This window comes from Xiphophorus hellerii, chromosome 5 (assembly GCF_003331165.1).
Source record: "Xiphophorus hellerii strain 12219 chromosome 5, Xiphophorus_hellerii-4.1, whole genome shotgun sequence".
NCBI lineage: Eukaryota > Metazoa > Chordata > Actinopteri > Cyprinodontiformes > Poeciliidae > Xiphophorus > Xiphophorus hellerii.
Genome location: NC_045676.1, coordinates 4,000,734 through 4,025,207, shown reverse-complemented (window position 1 = coordinate 4,025,207; position 24,474 = coordinate 4,000,734). Strand labels below are relative to the sequence as shown.

At 38.7% G+C, this 24,474-nt stretch overlaps 1 long non-coding RNA gene across 1 annotated transcript; it reads left to right on the top strand.

Moving 5' to 3' along the window:
* Positions 1 to 5,532: 5,532 nt before the first annotated feature.
* On the top strand, positions 5,533 to 24,461 carry LOC116720415 (uncharacterized). The gene is made up of 3 exons (XR_004339382.1): positions 5,533 to 5,757; positions 11,298 to 11,305; positions 24,451 to 24,461. It is a non-coding gene; the product is annotated as an uncharacterized LOC116720415 (long non-coding RNA).
* The last annotated feature ends 13 nt before the right edge of the window (positions 24,462 to 24,474 follow it).

Genomic DNA, 24,474 nt, shown 5'->3' with positions numbered 1-24,474 from the left:
GATCATCCCCTCACCAGTCTGACTAGCTAACCTGTAAGCAATGAGCAGTGAAGGGGGGGTTGTGTCAATAAATAAATTGGTAAATAAATAAGACCGCCGCCGCCGCCGTCGTTTACCAAAAATATTCCCAGGCTCTGGATTTGTAAATAATTAGAGTTCTGCTGAACTTCGTTTATAAAGTTTAACTTCAGTGCAGCCTATCTCTTGTTTGGGACCCCACAAACCACCAGCAAGATGTTGACATATGGCAGTTCTGGTGTAGAGCACAAGGCATGGATTAGTTGGGAGCATAATAAACAGGGGGATAAAGAAGGACCTGCACAGGCTGCCGTAGGCTGACTCTCCTCAGACCTCCTTGTTTTTATGTCTCTATTTCTGAGACTTTTCAGAGGCTGAAGTGGGGAGTAATGCAGGATTTGATCAAGTGACATTTCAGTGGTAGGTTATTGATAGACACTTGCTCATGTGTCTGTCATAAAAACATTGGTGCACACAAAATAACACCAGATAGGCGCATTTAGCCAGAGTTGGGTAGTAACTAGTTCCATTTACTTGAGTAACTTTCTGGACAAAGTGTATTTTTACTTTTACTTTTACTTGAGTAACTTTGTTATTAAGTTTCATTACTCTTCAGTAAAATTTCTGGACAAGTGTGTTCTTCCCTGGTTGAAGAACAAACTTGTTTTAACCAAAAATTCACCAGACACAGACACACACGTTCAGTTTTTGTTAAAGTTTCATAAGTTTTATATTTAAAGAAACTGATTTGAAAAGATGTTTCTTTTGCTCAATTTTGTTATGTTTGTAGTTATGTTATTTATATGAATCATACCAGTAAATTATATAACTAAAAGCAGAGTGGATCCACACAGGTGGTGTATTCCTCAAAAAGGTGATATTATGCTTCCTCGAACAAGTTAGGATCGGTCAAAACTTATTAATTACAGGACAAGTTTTTTTTCCAACAGCCATTGTGCAGCGCATACACAATGGCTGCTGTTGAAATTGGGTGGAGGAGATGAGTGGGTAAATAGTGAGAGCAAGCTCTTAGGCAACCTGAATGGTTTCATTTCAGATTCAAGAATTCCCCAAAAATGTACGAAAGAATCAAAGCAACAATCTGGGTACGTTTTTAATGAGGGACTAACATTAAAACATGACAAACGTACAAATATAAAAGTTCATAAAGCTGATTTTACATAATGCTCCCGAAGCCCCTCTAAAAACAGAGTGCTCACAAAGCCATTGTCACCTGAGACCTGAAGGCTGAGTGACGGATAAACTCCAGAAATATTTGACTGATCTAAAGTGTCAGGTGCTGAAAGTTTCCAACCTCAAAAACTTAGTTTTGCTTCTTGCTCATTAAACTAATAAGAAACTATAAAAGCATCTGATCTCTGTAAAATGTTCTGCACCCTGGTCAAGTTGTACAGAAGGTCCCATACAGAAAGACCAGAAGTGTCGATCTTCTTCATTAAATACTACTGCAGGTCTCAGAGAAGTAAAATAGAGAAAATTTGGAAGTTTTCAAATGTCTTCATATATTTTTACTGTAGAGGATTTCTCAGAAAGCTGACAAATTTGGCAATGCCCGTGGACTCTCAGTAACAAGCATCTGAAGCAATGACTGGAATGTTAAAGAACCAGCCAACTTCATGTGAGGCTATCAGAGTTCCTATCCTCTGACGTCTCACATAACTTCCTACTCTGATCTTTTGCAAAGGCCAGATGGTTACATTGGCCACTGGGGAGAGCAACAAGCCCAGATAGACAGTTTTACAATGTGCAATTACTGGACAGATAAACTAAACGCTCAACAAAGCTAGGCATTTCCAGATCCCCGGCTTTTAGACTTTGATAAGGCAACAGTCTGCATTCCTTGGCCAATTTACTGCCTTCAAAACCAAAATACCTCTACTGATAGACACTTATGCTTTAGTTGTAGCTGATGAAGGAGACTTTTGTCCTGTGTGGTATTTTATATATTTATGTCTAACAAAGTAAACTCTTGAAAACCAAATCCCTCAAATCTGACTAATATGTCTTCTGCTTGGCAAAACAGCAACTGATGCTAAAGGGGATAGAGTTTCTTCACCAATGATCCTGGCTCCAAGTATTGCTACACTCTTAGTTCAGCCTTTTTTGTTCCACATTAACATTTCACAGAAGATCAGGCGCCTGCCCTCTGAGCTTTACTCCAGGGAGCAAGAATCCCCCACAAACTGACACTGATACAATCTCCAGGTAATGGCCGCCCATTTGCAAGGCCAGGGGCCGTCTGATGAGATGCCACTTGTGTGTGCGCAAGTGCGTGTTTTGCTTGAAGGGGTACGCAGCTCATCTGGTGTGGTCACAGGGCCAAAGTTCACTCAGAAATGTGTGGCCCGGGGTCGAGAGGTGCTACAGCCTCCGTTAGCTGTGAAGGTAGAGTTTCAGCATCCAGCCTCACCTATTTCTCCAGGCTTCAACTTTCATTTCTCACCGTGACACATGAATGCCCTCCACCACCATCATCGTTAATCAGCTGACAGGAAACTGATGAAAGAATATGTAAGTTATCTCAATTTTGAGGAGTAAGAGTTTGTTTCAAAACACAAGTTCACCAAAAATGATTACCCTTCATTTTAGGATGCTGTGATGCAACAACAAGGAGGAAAGAATTGCAGCAGCTTGCCTGGTTTGGATAAACATCGAAACAGAAGTGTGACAAAACATTAGGGGTTTTTTTCTAAAAGGTGCCCTTATTCGGTCAGTCATTCTTTCTTCCTTTCTTTCCTTCTTTCTTCCAGCTTTTGGTACCTTTGGCAATCTGTGCCAGTACCAAGTTCTGCTGGAAAATGAAAACAGAATCTCCATAAAGCTTGTCAGCAGCATGAAGCATGAAACACTGTAAATTTCCTGGTAGACGGCTGCGTTGACGGTGGACTACAGAAAACACACCAGAGAGGAAATGAAATGCAAACTCTACTTTCATCTGAAAAAATGACTTTGGATCACTGAGTAAAATGTAATTTTTTTTCTCTCCTAAGACTTGTGGGTCATGATTTGCCTGTTTGGTGTCTCTTAGGCTGTGTTCACACAGCAGGCAAATGAAACCTGTATCCAACTTTTTCATCTCAATCCAAATCCAATCTTTTCACCCAAAAAAAATCTGATCTGTGCCACTTCCATATGTGGAACTAAATCGGATACAAATCTGATTTTCCTTCAAAGCATCTGTAGTCTGAACAATCACTGATTTGATACATGCTTAATGATTCTGGATATAAACAAACATTAATCTGGATGTAAACAATGGCTGAAGATTATGATTATGAAATTCTGAATGAAGTCTGTGTCAGTGAAGAGCATGACATCACAATCCAGTCAGGTTTAGTTAATAATATGAATGACCACACGCACAAAAAAATGGATTTCAGCAAAAAAACTCAGAATTGAGCATCAGGACCTGCTGTGTGAACCTTAATACACTCAGTTCACTTCTATTGAAGTTCCCCTAAATACTTCACTTGATTTTTCTTGACAATTCACTCAATTCACTATGAATATGCTTGGATAAAGAACTGTGAGAACAACAAGCTTCTTCAGCGTCCTCTTCTTGTGGACAGATTCACTAGCTAGGTTTCCATTAACCATGACGTTGCATGAATTAGAATTAATAGAAACGTGTCAATTTTGGAAAAACTCGTTTTTTGATCAAAGATTTTGCGGTAGGATGAGGGAGTTTTTCAGTCGTATTGAAATAGATGTATTTAGCAAAACACTTTTTTCACATCACACAAGTTACGTGATGAACAGCCGCATGTTGGTGAAAACCATGAAGAAGACAACAGGAAGTAGGAGGAGGAAGACAGTTTGTGTTTTTCAGACAATGACTCCATCAGAGCTCTCACAGCATCACACTGTTCATAAAAAGTTATGTGTGATTTGAAAGTGTTGAAATCAAAGCTCATCTATAAATTTGCTGACTACAACCTGATTAGATTGGGACACTATTAGCTTCCAATATTTCACTTTTAGTTAAATTAGATAGTTAAATGTTTTACAGTACATGCAATATATGGCTGGAAATAGTTCACAAAACGTAGCGACAATATTTTTTAGAGGTTTTGTTGTAGGAAGTTTACATAGATTCAGTCTGTATCAGGGATAGTTGTCAGAGTTTTACTTTCTGGAAGGAGTGAACAGATGTTGAAGTTTTTCAGGAGTTTTGAGTTTTATCTCTGCATGGTAGAGTTCAATCAGTCAGTGATTAGAAACGAAGTCATCGTACGTGCCCTCTACTGTTTTTATTATAGGAATTTAAAGAATAAAAGTAGAAATAACAAAAAACAAATTGACCTATATTAGAATTTCTGCTAAATATTCTTTTGATTAAAGACTATATAATCCCAATGAATATATTTTGTTTTCAAGCAAAGACAGTTTAATTCATTTGGATGAATTTCTGAGTGAAAATATGTTTGCAACCTGCTGACTCAAGCAACAAACTGGGGAAGCGATCTACTTATTTATAAAGGACAGACATGGAAGGATGTTTCTTCCTGCACAGTTTGGGAACCAATCAGTTTTTGTGGAATAATGTGAAGACGTCACCGATGTTCCTGTTCCAGTTCAACACCTTCCAACCACAGCCACTCAAGGATGGCTGCATAAAAGTATGTGTAGTGAAAAAGGGAAATGGAAACCACAAAGCTTCCATGACTAGAATTTTGGCTCTTTCTTGCGTGGACTCATGTATTTCATTTGACATTTGTAAGATTCAGTCAGTGTTTTAAGTTCTGTGTTTTCTTTGTAAGACGTTGCGCAAAAGCAGTGAGCCAGATGTAGTCAAGCATGTTTTTTTTTAATATGCTGACAGAACAAAAGAGCAAAAGGACACAATTAACAAAACTTATAGGAGAAGGAATCAAGTAGAAGCTCAGTAAAAAGAACAAAACCTTAAATGTCATAAAGGACTTTAACTTATGATACCAGAGTTGATTATTTAGCAAAGCAATAGCCTTCTTATTTAATAAGAAGGCTATTTAAAAAATAAATTGTGGGATAAACTGTTTCAAGTGCTTAAGAATGACAAAGATGAAAGAAACTGGTTATTCAGGAGCAACCCAGGAGCCATAAAGCTAAAATGAACTGGAAACCATTGGGAAAGAAATGTTACCATCCACACAGAGGAAGAAGCTCTGTTCCAAGAAAGACTCCTTCAAGGGCCAATTAAATCAGAAGAAAAGTTAACATTTCTTGGCCAGCAAACAAACTCACTGTTCTTAAAGATGAGAAGACTTTCCCTTCTATCTGGCAGGGTGATGGTGGCATCATGCTGTGGGATTTTTTCCTGGGTGTTACAAGACGACAGTTGCTGCGTTTCCGTTACAAAATATGTGCAAAATTTTAATATTCTGCTAATGTAAAAAAAAAAAGCAAACAATTTTGAAATTAAATGTTTCCAGTAAATAAGAAACTTAATAAAAAATCACACATGAATAAGTTTGTTCCCTCAGTAAGTCAGCGCCATCATCATCCTACAACAGAGGTGTCAAACTCCAGTCCTGGAGGGCCAGTGTCCTGCAACTTTTAGATGTGCCTCTGCTGCATCACACCTGAATAGAATAATTAAGTCATTAAGGCTCCGGAAAACTTATTTACATAATAAGGAGGCAATTAAGCTATTTGATTCCGGTGTTTTGTACCTGTTGCACATCTAAAAACTGCAGGACAGTGGCCCTTCAGGACTGGAGTTTGACACCACTGTACATCGTGTCGTCTTCTTCATCTTCCAGTAGTAGTAACATCCGGTTGTTGATCATACAACTCGTATGATGCAAAAGAAGTGTTTCCATTGCAGTTTGGTGAAATACACAAATTTGGATGCAGCCGAAAAACCACCTCATCATAACGCAAAAACCTTTTATGGAAAAATGTGTTTGTTTGCTTTTATCGTAATTGGATGGACAGACGGATGGATGAATGGGTTGACTGAGAGTTAACATGGATTGGATAAATTGAGGGAAGAAAGTTTTTGTTAGTTCAAAGAAAATGTGTGGTTAGAGCTGAAAAGGTTTATGTTGAAAAGGCTGCACCAGTTCTGTCCAGAGCAGGGGTGGGCGATCCTGGTCCTCGAGGGCCGGTGTCCTGCAACTCTTAGATGTCTCCCTGGTCCAACACACTTGAATCCAACAGCTGAATCACCTCCTAAGTGCAGTCAAGTTCTCCAGAGTCCTGCTAATGACCTCATTATTTGACTCAGGTGTGTTGAAGTAGAGACGCATCTAGAAGTTGCAGGAGACAGGCCCTCGAGGCCTGGAATTGCCCACCCCGGTCCAGAGGAATGGGCCAAAATTAGAGCAAACGTCTGTGAGAAGTGTGTGTATGGACACCTAAAATGTTTAACCCAACTCAGCCACTGTGAGGAAAATTCTACCAACACTGGGGAAATGTTTGTAATGTTTTTCTAAAAATTTCAAAATGCTGTTGCTCGTTCTGGTATTTAATAGGAATAGTTTATGTTTTCTGAATGGCTGTAAATGAGGAAAAGCTTAGTGTGATTAATATCACACTGCAAAAACAGCTAATTTTAAGTCACAAATTCTCGCTATTCTTGTCATTTATCTTGCTGGACAGATATTTGTGCTAAAAAGTATTTTTGCAGTACAGATGTTGAGGAAAAGTGTTTAAATGCACACAAACTAATATCTATGCCCTGATATACAAAATAACATATTTAACAAATAAATGTTTAATTACTATAAATGCATAACGTAACCTTCACATTTTTTGACGTTTGCTATTTATAATACCATAGAAAAGCTTTTTAATATCAAAGTAATTATTTGTCTAACACCAGATGAACAAAGACATCTCTCCCCGTTTTATTGCTGCATGATTCTCTGTGGAAAGCAGAGCTTTAGAGTCCTTTTCCTTCTGCTTTGGAAGTGACCACTTCACGTAATATATGGTATTTTCTTTGCCACATGCTGCAAATTTGAACCCAGACAGCATGTGATCCTCAGACAGGAAAGTGTTTCCTCATCTTGTAAGATGTCCTGTCTGAAGGATCAGCGTGGCGAGGTCACCCAGACGCAGAGAGAGAAAGCAAATATCTGTTTTATGATGCTTCTGAGCCCAGAGGAGATTCTTACTTATTGTTTCAGTTTTTTCATTCATTAAACTCAACTTGTCTGCTTTATATCATCTAGATGTTCTTTTATTGATACATTTTTATGACTCTTTCCAGTGCTTTTTATTTTATTATGTCATTTTTTTCTGCCTTCGCTGGTTTCCTCTCCTCTTTTTTTCAGTCTCCTCTCCCTCTATCTCTGCCTCGGCGCTGGTGTTTTTCTGAAACATAACAAGGTCTGGAGCTGCGGTGCGTGTGCATGGATGCTCTGGCTGCACTGAGGTGGCTTCTTGTGTGGTCCCCCGGCAAGCTTTATGATTTATTCAGCTAAAGGCAGAGGAGCACGACCCCCAGTGACCACAGAGAGAGAGCTGCACGTGGGTTTAATGATTTCACCACAAAAATGTCTGCTATGGCTGGGTCTGCGAGGAGCGAAGAGCCCCCCCACTGGATGGATGAGGAGCTGGGGGGCTGAAAAGAGAGCCTGGCTGACCGGCCTAATTCAATACAAATCTTACTGCTGCATCTGTAGATGCAGGGAACAGGATGGAAGGCAGAACTACATCCATTGGCTCGTTGCAAACATTTTGAACTCTTGCCTTTCAGCTAATCCTAAGTGTTTCCTCAGGTTGTGTTTTTCTTCATTAAGCATTCTTTTTCTCTCTCTCTCCCTATCCGTGATGTATTATTGAAATGTGGACACATAAAATGATGTAATGAAGCTTTCATGACCAGAAAGACAGGGGGTGGGGGGGATAATAACTGGAGGTGTGGATGGGGGAGGCGGCGGTGGTATTTGGCATATTTTCTGTCGCTGCTGTCCAGGTCTGCTGGCCAAAGAGTGTGACTGCTGAGGGTTTGGATCTGGACGCGATGCTTGGTCCAGCTTTTCTCTCTGTCTGTTTGGCTACAACTCCGCAGAACAAGATGATGTCATTCACAGGGATTTGTGAATATTTGTGATAAAGAGAGGAAATCACAAGGGCAAGCCCTACAACATGAACAGGTCAAACAGCCGCTGTTTTCTATTAGCTCAGAATGAGATGGTCAGTCATTTCGGCTCGCAGTGTTTGTCAGCAGTTCAGAAAATACAGTATATATTTACATTTGTTTAATCTTTAATTTATTTAAAGTGTTAATTTTAAGGGTTCTGGAAATTATTATTTCCCAATGGATTTGTAATAAGTTTTCATCAAAGCCTACTTTCAATCTGCAGTTGGGCAAATTTTCTTGCAAACGACAATTTACAAAGACCTAAATAATACCTAAAAAAAGTCTTAAGCTGTCTGATGGTGACTTTTTCCACTTTTAAAAAGGCATTATGTCATTTATTAATAAATGCAAACCTATTAAAGGGAAAGTATAATGTATTTTCCAGGAACATAGTTTTAATTTATAGCAAAATCAAGAAACTACAGTATGTTACCCTCAGTTGTTCTACATATATCAAATATGACTTAAAAGTAATGTGACTTTCTAATTTACATCCTTGAATTTGTGCCTCTGTCACTTTAAAAACTCCTGCTCTCTCTGAAACTCCACCTTCAGGAAGTCATCACAACGAAGCTCCTCTATTCACAATGGAAGTAGCTGGTTTATGTGCAGTTCCACCAGGTGTTTGCTAATTGCGGCTGGCTAGTCTGTAGGAGCTGAGTGGGGGCGTTGTGGGAGAGGGCTGCTCTGTGAGGCAAAAGCGTTGTAAATTGTAAACTGCAGCTCCGAGGAGGAGCTTCACCTTGAAGGCGGAGCTAGGTCCACCCTGGCGTTTTGCACAGCTAAATGGTTGCCATGGAGATTAAAGTAATTCTCAAATATAAAGCAATCAAAGCAACACTCCAGGTATGTTTTTGATGAGGTAAAGCTAAAACAAATGTATTTTTTGCATAATACTGCCCCTTTAAATTCAAAAGAACTCTGATTATGAGATAAATCAGCGGTTTCTGCCTGTAGGAAACAAATAAACATTGACAATAGAAGACTAAAAACACCATAAAAGTAGCATAAAATAAGTTGAAAACCACATAAATAAAAAGCTCTACAGCAAAACGAGTACATGCTGCTGCTACCAGACACCAGACAGGCCTTTTATGTTCAGTATATGACAGGCTGAAAGTCCTGAGTAATGTTGGTGTCTTTAGCTGCTGGAGGTTTTTGAACCGGCTACATGCATTCCTTCCCGTCTGATGTTAGGTTATTGTATAGGCTTTATGCTCAACAGGAAATCACGGCACTGTTTAGCTTGCACACGACACAACTATGATTAAACTCATCAAAAACAGTGATGAGTGGGACTGCAGAGAAGAGGGAAAGCACCTGGTTGCATGGGAGCAATCACCATGTGCATAATTATAAGGAAACGGATCATAATCTGTCCAAAATATTAATAAACCTCAGACTTGGATTCCCAAAGAGTCTGTGCAATTATTGGTCAGCTACTAGCATGAATATTTATGCAACTTAATGATAAATAGAAATTTTCCTATCTCACTCATTTAGTTTTATCTGCAAAAAGTGAAAATAACATCTTAATACACAATTGTCTCCAAAATTATATGGCAAGTGTGCATTTTGACCATGTTACCATTTTATGCATAATCTCCATATTCTTGTGAGCAGAAGAAGTACTTATTGTTCTGCTCATGGAACAAAAAGTACTTGTTCCAAATAATAAACAAAAAGTACTTGTTCCATTAGCAGATTATTTCACTTATAACCAGACATTTGTCCCATTTTATAAGGGAACATGCATAACCACTTATAACCCATGTTATAAATAAATAATCCATAGTAATCCACTGGCTCCCTGTTGCTCAAAGAATAGACTTTAAAATACTGTTGTTACTTTATAAATCACTGAACGGCTTAGCACCACAATACATTAAAGATCTGCTGTTGTATCAACCTTCCAGACCTCTCAGGTATTCCGGTTCTGGTTCTGCTCTGCCTCCCCAGAACCAGAACCAAACGAGGAGAAGCAGCATTCAGCATCTATGCACCACAAATTTGGAACAAACTTCCAGAAAACTGTAAAACAGCTGAAACACTGACTTCTTTTAAATCTCGACTAAAAACCCACCTGTTTAGGATTGTATTTGAAAAGTAATCAATTACAAATTTATTGATGGAACTTGACTTAATGTCGTGTTTTGATTGTTGATTCTATGTTGCTTTGTGTTTCTGTGTTTGTAATGATGTAAAGCACTTTGAAATGCCTTGCTGCTGAAATGTGCTATACAAATAAAATTTGATTGATTGATTGATAGTAAGGAATTATTGACTTAAACCAAGCTCCTACAGCTTCCTAAAAATTACTTTTAGGTTAGTTTTGTCTTGTTTCAAGTGTGCTAAGATATTTGCACTAGAAACTAGACAAAAAAATACTTTATAAGATTTTGTGGTTTTGCAGTGAAGGTATGCAAATTTTGGAAAAACAAGCTTAAATGTTGATGGAACAGCACAGTCTGTAATACATCCTTGTTGACACGGCCATTTACATAATCTGTAAAGTTTATGGGTCTCAATGCGGTACAAGCGTTTCCTGCCTGTCCTCCAGTTCGTTAGCTCGGTCAATGACTGTCCGGTCGGCTAATATACTTTCCCTGAGGATGTAGAGCATTGTGCACTATAACCTTCTGTCCCAATTTTTTCCCAAAATTAATATACCTTTTGGGAGGATTTCTCTTCGCCTCTGCACTGATTACCTGTACAAACCTGAATTTCATTTTTCTACTGAACTGTACAGAAGCTGATGTGTGGCAGTATCACTTACATCACAGCAGGTTTTTGTCTGCGTCTGCATGAATGTCTCCTGAGTGCCTCTGTATGTGTCAGAGAGTGAAACCATGTCAAACCAGTCATCATTACTAGCTCATTCCAGTACCCCAGGAGGGATTACACGACGGTCAGTGCACAGTGGGTGTGACACAAGCCTCTCTGTCAACCCCAGGCTCCGGGTGCGCAGCGAGTAATGATTCCACCCAGCACAACCCAAACCCACGCCCACGGCCCGACAACGTGTGTATGCTCACCGTGTCTGGAATGACAACCCCCTCTCAACCCTCGCCTGGCCAGCAACAGGAACTAATATTTGACTTTGATCTCCCAAAATCCCTTTGACAGAACGTATTAAAAGGCCAACAATGTTAGTTTTAATCACTTCAAGCATCCCATTTCTCCACAGCTGAACACGTCAACGTGGATATCAGCCTCTCATTGCCTTGCAAAATGTAACCTTATCTGACAAACCTTTTCAAAATTTGCTGCATTACAGCAAAAAACATGTTCATGTGATTTGCTTGGATTTAGTTTGAGACTCAAGTGGCACTGCAACTTTTAGATTAATCTCTGCTCCAATACACCTGAACCAAAAGGCTGAACTCCCACGTGAATTCCCTTCTCAGCTCCTTCAGACTAGCCAGCAGCAATTAGCAAGCACCTGGTGGAACTCCACATCTCATTCTCAGTGCAACTCTGGCAAAAACTTTGTTAAAGGGTTAATAGAAGAGCGATGTTGTGATGACTTTCTGAAGGCGGAATTTCAGAAAGAGCAGGAGTTTTCGCAACTTGAAGTTGTTAAATTATTAAATTAAATACAGGCTATCCCTGGAAGAAAACAGAAGGTGCTAACACTGTGACAGAGGCATGTTATTCTGTTCAGACAAAATCCTTCCTCAGACAACATGACTCTTAAACATTGACCTAAAATAAAAAAATATGCAAGCAAGTTTTCATAGCACCAACACCTCAAGTTTGGAAACAAGTTAATCTGCAGCAGCAGCTGATTTTATGTCAGAATGTGGCCGACCATGAGCAGAGAAAAATGTTAAATAAATGCAGTTTCTAGATGTGCTAAAAACTCTTAGAGAAATATTACAAAACTTGGCTCCATAAAGTCTACAAATGTACAACACACTTTTTTACTGGCAAAATAATGTTGAAAACCAACAATACTTTTTTGCACTTTACAATTATCCTCTACTTTGTATTTGTCTAACTTTAGAAAGATGCTGTAGGAGACGGTCAGACACCACCATGCAAAGAAAACACTAACCTAAAATATCCAGGTGTAATTAAGACAATAATCAGCTCCCAGTGGATTCTGTGCTGACATGTTAATCAACTTTTTGAATGAATTATGCAGTAAATCAGCATCCAAGAACCTTGTTGAACAATTATAGCAGACTGTCTGAGTTCACACCTTCACAATTCTAGGTTATTGTAAAGTTAGGAGGAAAATTAGGGAGTTCCACCATCCACATTGGAAACTTGAGGGGAAAATGTGGTACGGATGTACATCCAGGCAATGAAAGCACTTTTTGTTTGTCTTGTCTCTTTCCTCTGTCTCACCTCTTGTCATTCTGGTTTCCTCCTCCCCTTTGCTTCCTCCTGCTCTTTGGAAGGATTTGGTAATCCCACTTGGATCCAAGTGTGACATATCCACCCGTTCCTGCTCCCTTGCTCTTCCGTTCTTATCCTCCTCCCTTACATCTTTGGCACCCGGTCACTCTTTAAAGGACCGTTTGCTTTGGGCCCTGTCACCAACCACGTAGCGCAGGACTCGAGCCCCAGCGGCGGGGAACCGTCACTTGTTAATTATTGTAGTGCAGTTGAGTCATAAAGAGAGAGAGAGATGGTGACAAGCATTCTCCGCTATTTTTGGCCCCTGACATTGGCCCCATAAGCCACTTTGCTCTCCACTCCCCCCGTTTCCCCAGTCCCTCTGATCTCTGGACCTCCTCAACAGATGAAACGATGACTCTGAGGAGGGCCCAAACTCTGGACCCGGTCCCGTGTCCGGTGGCCTGGTGTGAACAGCTGTCTGTTTTGGTTTGTGTCATACATGCAAACATTCCCACACCGTGTTTGAGCTTGAGGCCTGTCTCAACAGGTCCTCAGTGTCCTGTGAGTTATGGAGAACATTAATGTGCTGCCTTACACATTATTTGAGCACATGCTGCCAAAACAGAGTGTTTTCCTAAAGTATGGGTCAATTGACTGTGTAATGTTTGAACAGCTGTGTTGAGCAGTTAGCAGCAGAGGCAGAGAAATTCGCTATACATGAAGGTTTTATAATGAGAAGGGGACCATTTGGTCAGTCAATACAACATCTTACTCCTTGTGGTGTAGATTATCCTAACTTAATGTTTGTATTCCATAGCAAAGGTTACACTTTAAGAGATCAACTGTAAAATAATAACATCTAATGTTTCTCAAAGTATGTAGGAAACTGAAACAACTGTACTCACACCCATTTAAAGCCACTAAAGCATGACCCAAATTAGACTATGAGCTAGTGTTGTAATGACTAGCTATGGCCCCAATCTTATCCCTCACAAGTTTTAAATAGGGACCCATTTGCTGCAGCATCAGTGGTGTAGGTAGCATAGCAGCGAGCCAACCATCCACTCTCAGCCAGAGAAATCTATCATTACTGGTGTAATAAAGGGATTGGACTACTTTCTATCTTACAACTGAAAGCAAACTGAATGCTTCCACATAAAGTGATAATCATGAGGGGCTACCAAAGCTGAGATTGCACAAAAGTTACTGTTGCTTTTTTTGTGTGAGTTTTTCCCTGTGGTCTTGGATGGCGTACTGTTGTTAGGTAGCATTAACAGAAAAGAAAGAAAAGGAAGAGCAGATTAGAGCTGCACCCAGGTGAAAACCCAAGAATCCTTCAGTTGGTTGGCTTCTAGTGTGACCCAGAAAAGCTGTAAGACTTTAAAGAGGCAGTATTATGTATCTTCCAGGCACATAGTGCCACTTTATAGCACAATCAAGTAACTATGTTACCTTCAGTTCTTATACAAATGATATACATATTAAATATGACTTTAAAAAAATGTGACATCGTAAATTTTCACCTTGAAATTGGGCCTCTCTCTTTCTGAAACTCTTCCTTCTGAAAGTCATCACAGCACCGCTCCTCTATTAAAACTTTAACAATGTTTTTTCCAGCTTTTCATTGAGAAGTAAACTGTATAATGATCCCAGCAGATGCACATTTCCACCAGGTGTTTGCTAATTGCTTTTGACTAGTCTGAAGGAGCTGAGTGGGGGAAGTGTGCCTTAGTGAGGCGGAAAGCTGGAAGCCTGGAAGCTGCAGCTCTGACGAGGAGCTGTGTCCGGAAGGCGGGGCTAAGTCCAATCAGGCGTTTTGAACAGGTAAATGGTTGCCATGGAGATTGAAGGATTTCTCAAGCATGCATGAAAGAATCAAGGCAATACATCCAGGTTTGTTTCAGATGAAGAAATAACATTAAAGCATGGATGCCCCTTTAAATAGGGATAGCTACCTTCAATGCTTAGTCTTTTTAAGGCCTCATTTGCATCAAATTAAGCCTTCGGACTCCATGACCTCTGCTGCTATTCAGACTCCTGATGTTGCTATTTTCTCATTGCTTGTAAAATCCAGTATTTTGGCAGAATCTTACTCTCATCTGTCACATCTTGATGGACCTCACTTTGCTCACTGGTGTCGTGTTGTGAAGTCATTTAGAAACAGGAGGGAGCCATCCCCAAACTGCTTCCACAAGTTAGGAACAGGAAATCAAAAAGCCTCATGGTAATTATCTCTATACCAAAACATTACACTTGACTCAAACCAAGTGTCATTCTTCTGCCTTGGTTTGGCAGATACAGAGAACTTGGCAAGCAGCTTCCACCCAGCTCTCCAAACACCGCTTTTCAGTTAACCTGACAGTTTGGAAGTCTGAAGATTTTGACTGCAGAAAGTTTGAATCCTGATAATTATTGTAATTTAACTGTATGTTGTATCACAACATCAAAGTACTGTTTGTGTACTGTTTATCCTAACAATATTTGATAGGATGAAGTGCTAATTATATGTTGGGCCAGTAAGATGATCTTAAACTGCCCTTAATTCTCACTGATATACACTTAAAACCAGATATTTACATATAAAATCTTTTCTTGTTTTAGAAATACCAAAATTATTTATATTTGCTAAATGCAAAAAAGCTTAATTAAAACATTTTGTAGATAATTTATTTTTTTTTGCAACTTTTCTCGAATTTAAAAGTTTACATATATTTCAGTATCAGTTATGACTACTTGGACACATTACTAAAGTCAGAACTTTAACTATCGATTAATTACGTAGATTTTAATTTTAACTCAAATAGTTGCATTTTGTTCTAGGAAAATATCCCAAGACTGAAATTTCTTCTTGTGTTTCTGGTAAGCCCATAAATCTAACACATAAGGGGCATCCTCAGACAGCGATCGATGACAAAGCCACTTCTCTGCTGGGGGATAATTTTTGCTTCAAAAAGTGATTTGATGAAACACAGGAAAAGACTAAAGTTATGCACAAGTTGTGCTAAGCTGAGTTGGAATGTCATCAAATCTATTCAAGCCTAAAATGGCATCTTGATATAAAACTGGATGTTAACACTAATGATTACATTTCAAAAGAAGGATTTATTTATTTATTTTTAATGAAGGTACACAAATGATCAGAAGTTCCTGACACACTTAAAAGCTGAATAGGTATAATAGCACTTTGGATTCTTGTTCAAAGTGCTATTTGGACAGGAGTCTTGTAATATTGAAAATTATAGCAGCAAAAAGTGGGTTTGAATTGAAATTATTGCTCATTTTTGTAGATATATGGTTTTTGATTAATTACCCTGCAGTTAACTTGATTATTAAAGAAACTACCGAGTCCCACCACTACATTAAATCTGCTGTTACTTATGATGTATTTACGCAAACAGCAAGTTTATTCTCAGCTGTTTTGTGTTAGTCAAGATTCTGCTGAACTTTTGTTTTTGTTGAAAGAAACTTCCTTCCAGTCATCCTAAGATAGAAAACTTTCAACCAACTGAACTTCACATTGTTTTAGAATTAGGATTGCATTGGATTATGATTACGATTGTCTAAATAATTTAGTTGTGCATTTCTATATATAAACTTCATCTGTTTGTTTTGTAAAGTGCCTTGAGATGACATTTAGTTGTGAATTAACGCTACATCAACAAATGGTCGATGGTTTATTGTAGAGCTTTGTGCTTTTTTCTCTTATAAAACATCATTGACGCATGTTTTTAAAATTCTAAATCAGAGTTTAGGTCAGCCACTGTGTTGGAAATCATTTATTGTTGTGTGGTCTTCCACCCATTTTCCATTGTGTGGTCAAGGGAATTGAGAGAGCCTCATCTAGCACTCCATCCTGCCCAGTCAACACACTAAACTGGTGGGGGTGGCGGCTTCTGTCAGCAACCAACAGTCATTTGAAGATGAGGTTTGTGGCTAGTTTCCACCCGCAGTGCCAAGCTGCCTCTGATTAGACCTGGGGATCTAATTTGAGTAAGGAGCCATGCGAGTGGGTTTGGGGTGTGCTTTCAGAGTCTGAGCAGTGGAGAAATCCTCACTGGGGCTTCCACAGAGGGCAGAGTATCCAAACACTGCACTCTAGTAAGAAAAGCACTACTTCAACGTGATTTTATTTAAGTAAGAGTCAAAAAGCATCTGGTTACTCAGTCTACTCAAGCACTGAGTAACTGATGAAATTATCAATCATTTAATGATTAAAAATTAATTAATCAGATGGACCAAAATATAAAGTGGAAATTTTGGCATTTTAAGGACAAAAATGACAATAATTCCTAAAAGCAACAAAAAATAAAATCAGGCAAAGTAATTTTTTTCTAAATCAGTTTCTTTCAATAAAATACTTATGAAACTTTAACAAAAAAAACTGCAGGTGTGTGCCTGTGTCTGCTGAATCTTTGGTTAAAGCATGTGTGTTTTTCCTTCAGTGGGTAGAGAATCCAGACATTTTACTCAGATAAGAGTAGCGATACTTGATAATAAAATTACTCAAGTAAAAGTAAAAAGTAGTGTTACTCAAGTAAATGTAATTGAGTAAATGTGATTAGTTACTACCCATCTCTGGGTTTCAAGCAGCACAAGTGCTTGAGTTTCTCTCACGAAATGCATCACAAAACACATTCCGAAAACTTCGAGCAATATGCCCCCTGCACACACTCGTACACGTATAAAGGTTCTGCTGATCCCTGTAATCACAGCGCTGCTTGACCTTCTGACCTACGTGATGCAGCTCTGCGCACCGTGTCACCTCCCTCAGTGTTCTGGCTCCAGTCTGGGTCATGCATTGTCAGGAATGTTGATGAAAAATGACAGGCCATTATTACATGCTGTCCCCTCCTCCCTTTTCAACCGCCTCCGCCTTAATAGAGTGATACTTTTGAAAAATGATCAAGCCAAGTAGCTGCTTAAAAAAAAATCTATTTGCAAGCCCCATTTATGAGGAGCAATTTATTACACATTTTACACAAGGTTTAGCTGCCATTTCCTCTTTTTTCCCCTTCGTCCCACTCCGTTAGGTTCTGACGGACTCAGGTTTCTCTGTTGAGGTCATTGTAGTGCTAATGTTCTGCAGGGCAAGGAACAAAGCACAAAGCATGTAAGAGAGGGCTGGGTTCCTGAGGGAGGAGATGAAGCAGCTGCAGGCAACGGGTGTTAAGGTTTCGGTTACCTGTTCATTGCCCAAACGATCTGAATCTACAACCCACAACTCAGGACTACCTGGGTGGGCCCTGCTACTCCTCAAGAAATCTTATAGTGTGGACACAAGCAGAGAGAGAGAGACACACACAGCAGCAGCTAAATGATTATCACACACTCGGATGTGATGAGCCCACACATCTCAAGGCTCCACTGACCCATGTCTGCTGTGCACAACTCCCAGGGTATTGGGTGGATGTCAGGAGGTGTGGTGGCTGTCAGCGGTGGCTGACCCTGCACCAGTTCCCTCATATCTCCTGTCACACATCACTGCTCAGGAAGCACTTTCCTTTCTCTTCTGGCCTCTGCACACTTCATCATGCTGTCTAACTGCAGCGAGGCTCTAACCACACACTGCCGACCCGTGTGAGGCCGGGTGTGTGTGTGTGTGTCTGTGTTTTAAGCAGGATTAGGGCTAGGTGGAAGGTTTAATTTGTGATTATTAAAACTTTCTTTTATTTTCTGCATTGTTAATAACAGCAAATATATTTCCCAATAATTGAATATTATTCATTTCCCCTCTTTGTGAACTAAGAAATCATTTTATTTGTCCTTTGCACTCTAAACATGAATTCCTTTATATATATATATATATACTGTATATATATATACATATACAGTACAGACCAAAAGTTTGGACACACCTTCTAATTCAATGGGTTTTCTTTATTTTCATGACTATTTATAAGGCAAGAAATCCCACTTATTAACCTGACAGGGCACACCTATGAAGTGAAAACCATTTCAGGTGACTACCTCTTGAAGCTCATCAAGAAAATGCAGAGTGTGTGCAAAGCAGTAATCACAGCAAAAGGTTGCTACTTTGAAGAAACTAGAACATAAGGGGTATTTTCAGTTGTTTTACACTTTTTTGTTTAGTGCATATTTCCACATGTGTTATTCATAGTTTTGATGCCTTCAGCGTGAATCTACAATGTCAATAGTCATGAAAGTAAAGGAAACTCATTGAATTAAAAGGTGTGTCCAAACTTTGTTCTGTACTGTATATATATTTTAGGGAAATCCTATATTGAGGTACCCTTATTGTTCACCATGTGTACATGTTTGTCTTATTTAAAGAGACTCTGCATTTCTCATTGAGAGCTCAGGATCTTACCGTGAACAAAATTTCTAGCAGTTTGACGTTTGGGGCATTTCCTCTCGTCATCTATCGACTCACCTGCATGTGATGCTTAACACGCATCTCATTCACTAATGTCGATTTAGTATCATAACTTATTTTATCATGCTGCGATAAACAGATGTAGTTCACTGACTGACAGCAAGCTAGCTAATGTTTAAACAGCAAGATTAATACGAGTATCCATAGCAACCAGCGAGCGTTAAAAGGCCGGTCTGGTTCTTTCTGCAATCAAATTGCGCAAGCATCCTCTGCGTTTACAAACAAACAATTCCTCTATACGAATAAAAACAGATTCTATTTGACTAATTAAGTAAAATTTTAGCACACAACTCTTAAGGGGGGACTCTAGTATTCATGGGCAGCTGTGGTCCCAACTCCCTGCGAATTCTAGGCGTCCAAGAAATTTCCGCTGTTGTTGCAAAAATGTTTATCAAATTCAGTTCTAGTTCATTTTATTTATATAGCACCAATTTACAATAAACTAAGTTCCAAGACAATTTACAAGTCCAACACATATCCAATTTATAAACAAAAATCTGCAGTCAGCCCAATCCAATCATACGCAGTTTCAAGGTTAAGTTCATCCATTCAAGCTGATTTTAGTTACTTAATAATCAAACGGTAAAAACATGCAAATTGGTGAAATGCAGCAGATTGCATTAGTCTTAGGAAAAGGAAAGAAGAAGGAAAACTTTCAATAAATTAAGTTTTTTAAACATCCCATTTCTGTGAATATTAATTTCATGATTTCTGCTTTTTTGAAAAGTGAAGTTGCAGTCTCAATCAACAGTGAACATGTCTTTTTAAAAATAAATACAATTTCTTTTCTATAAGCTTCCTCTGGCTCTGTTGCTACTAAATGTAGTTGATTTTTCCAGAGTGACGTCAGCCAGAGACAACAGATCAGATTTTTGTTTAACAGCTTCGGTCATTCAGACTCTTTTTGTGAATCTTTTCTTCATGCAGGTTCAGGTTCTGCATTAATCCCAGTGTGAGAGATCTTCATACTGCAGGTGCCCAAGTTTATGCTCACTTGGTCCAAATAATAAATAAACAAAATTAAGCAAATTAAGTTGCTAGATGTTTTTGTATCATTATTATTATTTGAGGAAAGAGATGTTATTTATCTGAGATCCAAACATTTAAAATGATTTTGCATGTTTACCTTATTAAAAAACAGGCATCTCGCTTTCAAGTTCTTTTACGATCAATTGAACAAATTTATTCTCTGTTATATCCTCCTGAGACCCAGAAAAAAAAAAGTTTTTGAATTTTTTTTTTTTTCACTACATGACTCTTTGGAGTGAAAAAACATCACTACAATTGAAAAAGTTTCAAAACATGTTATTATTTATTTATTACAGTATGTCCTTTGGAGAGGACATCGGGACTCTCTTGTGGCAAATATGAACACATTTCGAGGCCCAGGATGTCCTCTCTAAGGACCAACAGGATTTAACACAGTGGCATGTATGGTTTCAGAGTTATGAACAAAAAAACCTATGTCCTCCACAGAGGACAAAAATGTATTGCTGGGTCTCAGGAGGATATGAACATGAGTTTTAATATGCTTGCTACAGTTTGCAGTGTTTAACAAAAAATTAAATAAAAAACAAAGTGTGATTCTACTTATTAAAAGAGTTTAAAGAGATGAATACATTTTTTAAAAACAATTTTCACTGTAAAAGAAATTATGTTGGCAATAATTTTACCATTATTGAAAATCAAAAGGTTTAATAAACAAATTTGTATAATTCTTAAAGTAAAGTTAGGGGGCACAAAAAAGCAATCCAAGACACACAAACGGCCCCCGGGCCACACTTTGGACACCCCTGACATAACCCATTCAGATCTCCTGTCAACAAATGGCTTGTCTGGTATGACAAGCCATTTATCTATATATATATATACAGTATATATACAAATATGTAATGTTATTTTCTTGGCTCGAGTGGTCTTTATTTGACAGTAAGTGGACAGGCAAAGAGGGATTGTGAGAGAGGGGGAAGACATTTAACAAAGGTCAAAAGGTCGAGACTTGACTTGAACCTGTGATGGCGGCATCGAGGATTCAGGCTTCTGTAAATGGGTTTTGAGCCCCTGCGCCACTGCCTCACCACACATTTATATTTAAATACATCTCTCCCAGAATTACCTGACATGAACATCATGTTTGTTTTTAAATGTTTTTTTTAATGGTGTGTGTTTGTGTGTGGGGGGCGGCGGGGGGTGTGTGTGCGTGGTGTGTGTGTGTGTGTGTGTGTGTGGTGTGTTTTGAAGTGACAGGCTTTGTGGCCGACGGCAGACTTTTGACATTAAACACAGACGGTGCTCCTCAGCAGACAGTCTCACTCTGGACGTTTCCATTCATCCCCTTATTGATGTTGCACTTGATCACAGTCCAGGGTTGAACACGTGGAGCGCGGCTCGCCGTCCACTTGGACACAGGTCAGGAACGTGGGTCAGGATCGCGATGTCCCTCTAATGCACCTTCCTCTTTCAGCAACGAGACGTAAACAACTTCAAGAGTATTTCACTGCGCCGCTTCCTGCTGCTATGTGTGTGGCAGCCTGCGTACGTCAGCTGATGAGACTTAAAGCGAGTCTGTTTTGGCCTGTTGTAAATACTCAGACACTGAATGGAAGCAGCCACATTACCGAGGACTGTTTTGATTTAACTGTGGGGTGGGAGATCTTTCTGAAATTGATGATGATATGAAGCTGACAATGACATGAAAATCATCTTTGGACAAAAATGGTTTGGCCAGGATTGAATGTGTTGCAATGTGTTTTCCATGTACAGTTATGATTTTAAAATAAGCCTGAGAGGTTCAGACAGTAAAAAGATGTTTCTCTTAAATATAATGGACTCTAAGCTTCACTGGATTGTTTATCTGTTAGCTGGGAAGTTTCTTAGAGAATCAATTACTGGAGTTCCACAAGGATCTATTCTGGGATCATTTTTATTTAGTTTAATATTTTGCTTCCATGTTTGTTGTTCAGAAAAGGTCAACGGTTCTGCTTTAATAAAAACCATTGTTTCATTGTCTCACTGTTGTCAGAGACTGTTTATTTTGTCTTTTTGAACATTAGTCAACATTACACAATGCAAAAACACACAAATATATTTGGTCTAGTTTCTGGCACAAATATCTTAGTTTACTTGAAATAGAACAAAACTTTACAAGTAACTTTTCAGCAAGATATAGGAGATTGTTTTAAATTAATAATTCCTTAATATTTAGTAAAAAGAAGTCCTAGTTTTACTGGTAGATTATTTCACTTAAAATGTGATAGTAAGTCTTCAATAGATATGACCCTTTTTATTCATCTTATGCAATATTCTGTGGATTTTCTTTAGCTGTAAACCATGAGAATCAAACTTTATTGAAAAAATATTTGTATAGTGACAATTGTTTCATTTATTATAAAATGTGTTACAGATTTTTACATAATAGTCATTTATTTAGATGACTATCATCTAAATAAAATGTGAAAAATATCTTGTTACCAGTAAAATAATCTGACAGTAATAGTTTTTTAAAATCAAAATTAATGAATTTGTGACTTAAAACAAACTTCTATATCTTGCTGAAAAGTTACTTGTAGGTTAGTTTCATCTTATTTCAACTACACTAAGATATTTGCAGTATAAATTAGACATAAAACACTTGGTAAGATTTTGTGTTTTTGCAGTGCACTTGTTTTTTTAATGTTATGTAAATACATTTAAATGTGTTTCCTCTTTACATTTAAAGCACACAATCTTTGGTGAAAATAAGTGTAATACAGAAATTATTGAGAACAAAAATCACCAAGAGCCAAACATTTTATGTTCCTAGCAAAGATTTGGAACTAATTCAGACACGAATCTGATTGTTTTCAAAGCGTCTGCAGTCATTTCGCATTTTATCGGGCGTTTCTATCAATCAATGTGAGACATGCATCATAATTCTGCACCAGAAGAAAACAGACGCAGTAAATCAGGATGTAAACAATGGCTGACAATTATAATTATGGAATTATGAAAGAAGTCTGTGTCATAAAACAATCAGACAACTACTGGCTCTGACTACACATTAAAACAGACTTCGCTACAGAAATGCTCCACAAAAAACAATTGCTATTTGTTGTCCTTTCTTTTTATTAGCTTCCTTTGTCTTGTTATGATCTCTACTGTCAGGTCTTTTTGCTGAATAAACTTTAAAATCAATCCATAAACAGCTCCATCCATTATAACTTCTGTAAACAGTGCGCTGCTGTGTGACGTCCATGTTCTTCTTCTGCTCATGCGGATCACTTTGGGAACATAAATGGTTCAAACAGAAGAGTGATTGCAGTCAGGTTTAATCCGTAGGATGAACGAGCATGCAAAAAAAATAAAAATAAAAAATCTGATTTCAGCTAAAAATTGGAAATGAATGCCAAAGTTTTAGACTCAGAAGACACTAGAAGTTTCTGGAGTGTGTTTGTGGCTGGACAAAGGCAAAGCAAAGACGGAAGCTAAATAGAGAGCAGGACTCCATGACCCAGAGGTCTTCGGCATTAGATGATCTGCTATAAGCACATCTGATATCCTGTCAGTAATGATGGGGCCTAATGTGGGGAGAAACAAAAGCAGAGGGAACTGCAGGAAAAATAGCAAACCTGCTGAGAACTCCCTTATGTTTTTTCGCATCTGAGTGCCAAATTAAGGCGAGGAGGGGGTGAGGTGAGTGAAAGAGAGAGTGCAGATGGACCACACTGGCTGACTGGTTGGACTAATGTGGACGTTTTCTCTCCAGGGTCAGATATTTACTCTTAATTAACTGGAGGAATGCGATGCATGAGAGCGGAACAGATACGTTACCGTTTTGGCCGGAATTTCCTTCCCTTCCGTGGCATGTGCTCCTTTAACCTGATTAGGTATGGCACTTATCAGGGAAGATGAAAGCGCTCGGGAGATCGCCGATGCATTGCTGGACACCCCAACTCACTTCACCCCCCATTTCCAGCATGGCCATGCTGATGGCCATTACTGTGTGGTGATACAACCTGAAACGGTGCCTGCGATTAACAGTAAAACCGCCACTCTGACCTCAGTCTGGCACCTTTTTTGGAACCAGATCAAAAAATAGTTCTGAGGGGTTGAAGCTATGACGCTAGACTGGAATATAAAGTTGGTATCAGACCAGGTTTTGTGGTCACAGTAGTTTTTAGGCCAATCCTCCTCCTAATGATGGATCGTATGGATTTAATGGCAGATGAGGCGAGTTGATACTGCCAGTGTGGTGTAGTTTGACTTTTATCGGCCACATTTGTGAATTTCCAAACAAAAAAAAAAACATTTTTCCTTCATTTATCATGTGTAAGAAGATTTGGTTCCAGTTCACAAAGAGGTGTTTGTTGGCACAACAAAAAAATATTTAGTTTATGCATTTTTGTTATTTTTGTCAGATTTATTTAGTTTTACCTTGTCTGGTTAGCTTTATCATGTTTGGTGACATCACCAAAGTGTTTTATTGGGGTTTGTGTGATAGACTGACAGACTGAGAGGAAAGATAAAGTTAACAGTTCAAATAACAGCAGATAATGCAAACTGGAGAGTAGTAGAAGAAAAAAGCACCAGAATGAGGAAAAGTGGTCAGTTTGTCCTCCAGCAGCCTAAACCTAAAGGAGCATCG